General features: G+C 31.6%; 1 protein-coding gene across 1 annotated transcript in view; it reads right to left on the bottom strand.

Annotated features, from left to right (window-relative positions):
* Positions 1 to 3,012, bottom strand: part of LOC131852172 (IDLSRF-like peptide) — a 136,578-nt gene extending 133,566 nt beyond the window's left edge. Inside the window, exon 1 of the mRNA XM_059202813.1 lies at positions 2,890 to 3,012. The gene's annotated coding sequence lies outside the window, so the exon portion shown is untranslated. The remainder of the gene's footprint in view (positions 1 to 2,889) is intronic.
* Positions 3,013 to 6,000: the final 2,988 nt, after the last annotated feature.

The following is a 6,000-nucleotide window of genomic DNA, read 5'->3' on the forward strand; positions in this document are numbered from 1 at the left end:
AAAATTGGGGTTGGTAGTAGTGGGGTGTATATATGACAATAAAAATAAAATGTAAAAAAATATGGTGGGCCACCCAGATTCTATTTTTTATATCATCTATACTATAATCATCTATCTTTTATACCCCTAATTACTTAGGGAAGAACTTATTCTCAAACCTAGCGAATATACAAATAAATTTTCACCAGTATTCAAGTACTATGACAAGTAACACATGACACGAAAAATTTTTGTATTACAAAAAAGAAAGATATAAAAAGATACTAGCCGCTTTCTTATTTTACTTTTTATAATATACTAGCAGACCCCGCCACGCATTGCTGTAGCTAATAATAGACAATTAATTTGCAATATAATAATATTGCGACTATAAATTGAGATGTAAGCTATCTTATATTCAATTTAGTTCAAATTGCACACAATTTGCAAATTAAATTTCCTATCGGTTCAGTAATTTATGAGTCCATCGCGGACAAACAACGTAACACGTAATTTTTATATTCTTACATAGTACAAAACAAAGTCGCAATCGCTGTCTGTCCGACCCTATGTATGCTTAAATCTTTAAAACCACGCAATTGATTAAAGCGGTTTTTTTAAATAGATAGAGAGATTCTAGAGGAGGAGTATATATATATATATATATATATATATATATATGTATACCAGATAGTACCAGTTAGATAAAAAAACAAGTTGCTCGGTCAGCGTGTTAATAGTAGGCTAATATTTTCCTTTTATGGGAGACCCATGCCTTCCATCGGGACGTTAATGGGTCCATATGGTATGTGAAGCGTAAGGCTTTATTGCGGTCCATATCGAATCGCCTTAAAAATTAACTACGCACAACTTAATTGTAACTTTATAAACTACAGTAATTTACCGTAATTTCGGCCTTAATTTGTTTGCCTTATCAGCTGAAAAGCTTAATAGTATAATAATAATATATAGCACCATCTAGATCCAAGTTAAACTAGCTAAAACTTGTGTTATGGGTGTTAGATAACTGACAAATGTTTGTGCCGTGCGAGGAATCGAACCCGCGACCATCAGAAGTTAGGCGGTGTGCTAAACCGCTAGACCACTGAGGCCGACATATTATTCTTTTCTTAATGAACAATTCTTTGTCTTTAAGGGAATCATTTAATGCATAACGAAACATGGCGTGTGTAATTATTTTATTTGCTTTGTTATTTACATTTATGTATTTATCGACTGTTGGAGGTCTTCTACAATTCCTTCCATATATGAATTACGAATTTCCATATCTATTCATTCATTCCAGAGTTTATTATAACTAGTGGTCGCCCAATGTTCGAAATTCAATCATATTTTTTTAAATTATAATTTGTATCATTATTAAGGTTCTATTGTCAAAAACTATACTTCTAAGTGTGGTGATTTTATTTTAATCTGTCTGTAGTGTTTTTTTTTTAATTTAATTATTTTTTATCCATGATTAATAAAAAATATTACAATTCTATACCATGCATTCTTTATATAAACTACAAAAAGTGTGCTATATTTTATACCGGGGGAGTATTCCGCGCAATTTTCGTGAAAATGGGGTACAAAGGTTTTGCTTCACGTATATATATATATATATATAACGTCGGCTCAAAAAATATAGTCTGTCGATTCATTGCTGTCTTACTAATTACAATTGTAATTAGCTTTAATTAATAGCTTTATTTATTTTCTTCGAAAGAAAGAAATCTGAAACCAATTCTCTGGTGTTCAATAATATTAGACTTCCATTAAAAAAGTTAATTATTATATACCAACAGCGATTAAAGGTGTAGTTAATTCTCTCTTTCTTTCTTCTTTCTTTCTAGTTAATACTCTGCTCTCTTTATTACACCTTACTTGAAATCGCGGCTAAAAAATAATTGTTGAAACAATTAAAACCTTCCTAAATATATCCGTAATTTACTGTAATAGTTGCTGATATTTTTTTTTAATAATATTAGCCTTAATTAAAAAAAAAATCATCATCTAACTAATGAATCTACCTTCTCTATCCATCCTACTAATATATTTCATAAAAAACATCATCAGTCCTAATATTATATAAATTACTGACAAATTCAATTAAATTACTTAAATGAAATACTTATTTCATCAAGGTGAATTTGTCACCAATTAACTGCAATGCTTTTTAATAACCGGTGAAATTGAGTGTAGCGGATATGTTATGTGAAAAAGGATCAAGGATCCAATTGCTAATAATTCTATAGTGGTTTTATTACAGTGACGGAAAACTCAGTACGACGCCGACGGTTGACTGAAGCTTCTAAGCATTATTTATGAGCACCATAAGAATATCTATACATTTTCTTCATATGTAAAACTAGGATTTGGCCGCGACTTCGTCCGTGTGGAATTTAACATATTTTCTCTAAAATTCAGGTGGACCGTAACTTTATTGTTATTCCAGTTACTTAAAAATATATATATAATATGGATTAAAAAAGTTACTGAGCAACAATACTTTGTTTCGATTAAATAGTTTTAATTTTTTTATTGCTTTTTGAACTATAGACAAAGAGTTCTGTAAATTTATGTTACAGTTTTATTTTCTAATCTAAATCAAAAGACGCATTTCGAACAATGTTCCTTTTTTCTTACAAAGCTTTGAACTACGTGTGAATTGAACGAAGCTATCAAAGCCTACTTGTTGATTACGTGCGCAACACGTAGCACTTTCCTTTGTTATAAAAAATCACCCGTTGTTTGTGTTGAATGAAAAATCAATTTCCTTAGCCTTATAGCAATTTTAAAGAAGTATTCGATTAATGAAAACATTGAAAATTCGAAGCCAATTCGGAATTTAATTTTCGTATAATTCATTTCATGTTTTAGCTCTTAAATTAAAAAAAAATGTCTTACCTTTAGTTGTAGTAATGGAAGGTACTCTACCGACTTTTTCACAAATTAGTATAAAATAAACATCAAATGAAAGAATATTGTAATTTATTAGACGACCGTGCCCGCGCGTGTGATCTGCTACGCGGCTAGAGGCAGACTGCTACAAGAACGGCTACTTTCGTAATTTTACCTGTTACTTTGTTACTATAGGGCGGGGGTTGTAGGGATGTCGATAACGGAACGGATTCATGGGAAAACGAGTATTAAAGTAACAGATATTTCCTACAATACACATAAACCAGAATGCTACGTGCAGATGTTATAAATGATTCAGCCACTGCATGACTGTTACTGGTTTCGTTTGTAATCTTTTTTTAGTACATTATAACTCTACCTTCGCAATATATTTTTATAGAATTCTTTTTCGTTATTTAATGTTTTATCGCATTATCGCCAGGTTAAAGGTAAAAAACGTACGATGTTAGAATAAATAATTATAGAGAGAAAGACGAACTTCTTAGCATTCCGTGTATTCACCGTGTGGGTGCCGGGTCCATCGTTTGCCACAAAGGGTAACTCCGAGCAGTTCCCGGGACTTGTGACCCCGGATCTAGGTTTAAGAACGGTGTAGAGTGTAGGTTTAAGAAGTCACTTTGCCCACGTACATCAACACTCACTTTTACAAACATTGATATGTTATTTAAAATGTTAAATTTCTTTTTAAAAATACATTTAAATGTTCGTACAATTAAAACCCAAATGTGTAAGTTAAATTATTGTCTTTTTATTACTTTTAGTACAGACAAATTATTTTTCAACAACAAAATCTGAAAGAAATCAAATAAGTTTTATGATATTAAATCATACTAATATGTTAAAACAGTTTTTATGATCGAATTTCTTGATGTTGTTGTTGAACTTTGCTAAAATAAATGTTTATAAGTGAATAATGTTTTAATAATATAATGTGTTTTTAATAATTATTAAAATGTAAAAAAGTATTTTATTTACTGTACTCCTTCTCTATCTACATTAGCTATTCCAAATTTCATATATCTGGCTACAAAGCTTTTGCTTCCTGTTTTACTTATACTAAGAATATGCCCAATAGCTTCTCTTATATAACGAGCTGCAGCTTGCTGTATAAATAACTGTATAAAAAGATCACTGATACCTGTTATTTTTGGGTCATTTTACTCAATATTTTTCTCTTCGTGTTACTTTTCTAGTTCCTAAAACTTGCAATGTTTATTAAGTGTTTATGAAATTCTTTTATTCTTTACACTAGTGCCAAAATAATAACAATAAATCCGCACTCGTATCATTCACTCACGCCATATGCTATTCCCTAGTCATATTTTCATTCCGTGCACGTCACGTTTTCCACCCTGTAATACAATTTCAGCATTTCCCGTCTCCCTTACACACATTGATGCTTTAACAATTATGAATAGGACAGAAAGAGACAGGCATAAGTTGTTAGTTAATGAGTCTATGCTCGCCATGGGAATACGTTGATGTTTTGGAGGGGATGGACAAGCATGGCATTTTACTTACGGCTTATGAGCTTACTTAATTAGTTATGTGCATGTTTGTTTGAATATTATTGTTTGATTAAGAAAATTAATTGTCGAATTTATTTCCATGTAAACAATATTTTATATGCAAATTAAACAGTAATAATATGTTACATTCTGAAAATAAAGAATTTTAATTTTAAAATTATTTTAAACTAGCCGTGCCCGCGGTTTCACATACCTGAAATTTATAGCCTATATGTTATTCTAATGTATAAGCTATATTATTGTAAAGTTTGCTTAAAATCCATTTAGTAATTTTTGTGTAATAGTGTAACAAATTTCCATACATTCCACAAAAACTTCTATGTTTATAATACTAGTATAGAATACGATACAGCCATAATTTTATCGCCAACACTAATGAAACGTGAAGCATTAAAACAAGGAATTTCTAATTTCGTTTTAAAGTAGAATGGTAAACAACCATACTGCCTATTTGGTACGAGTTAGGTGATAGTGGTAATCGTCCTTTATACATGAACAACATCAAGTGACTGTGGATCTCCTCTTGCGTTACCATTACATGAAACTAAGGTATCATGCCTTAGTAGCTTGTATTTTCAATATATCATATTTCATATCTTAATAATATTTTAAGAGAGGTGTTACATATGAATGTGGATGGTTATAAGGGCAGAGGAAGGCCGAAAAAGAGAAGGACGGACTGTGTGAAAGATGATATGGTAAGAAAGGAAGTAAATAACGCGATGGCTGCGAACAGGGATGAATGGAAGCGAAAAACATATTACGCCGACCCCAAATAAATGGGATAAGGAAGAAGCAGATGATGATGATATTTCATATCTTACTCTTCAACAGAAACAGCTTACAAGGCAAGCTGCTCGGCATCTGAAATGACCTAACCAAGCAGCTTGTTTTGTAAGATGTATTCATTATGATGACTTTGTAAATAATCTCTCTTCGGCTCTGTAATAATAAAATAGAGGTAACAATAACTCACCATACCTGGGAAGTTTAGCAGTTTAGCATACCGCGTTACTTCCGATGATTGTGGGTTTGATTCTTGCTACAATACACATATTCATGACTATGATTGTTTGTATGTTTTTCTATTTATATTATGTATATAGATACAAAAAAATTATGTATTCATGTCAGTTGTCTACATATAAACCTATTACACAAGCTTTGCTTAGATTGGATCTACATAGATGGAGAATTGTGATAATTGTCCAGAGATATTATTATTACGAAAAACATATTATTACGAAATGTTAAAGACTATTACAATGCGTAACGGAAAATATAAATTAGTTTTGGAATTAATGGAAGTTCATAGGCCAATCGCCTACAAGTTTTTATCTGCCATTCTAACAGATCTCATTGCGTTGTTTGATATTCTTACTTTTATCTGTTATGACATTTGCAGAAACTTTTGACTAACACTGGTTTTCTGCATCCCCCTAGGGGGGTGAAGGAGCCTCGGGACGAACCCCTTTGCCCCGGCATCAATTCCGGGGGCAACAAACCCCGGGTAACTGGATTCACAGCCGTTGGTGCTAATTCCTAAAACTAACTTATCTAAAATCTA

The sequence above is a fragment of the Achroia grisella genome, unplaced genomic scaffold (assembly GCF_030625045.1).
Source record: "Achroia grisella isolate CSIRO2021 unplaced genomic scaffold, CSIRO_AGI_Agris_v1 utg840, whole genome shotgun sequence".
Lineage (NCBI taxonomy): Eukaryota > Metazoa > Arthropoda > Insecta > Lepidoptera > Pyralidae > Achroia > Achroia grisella.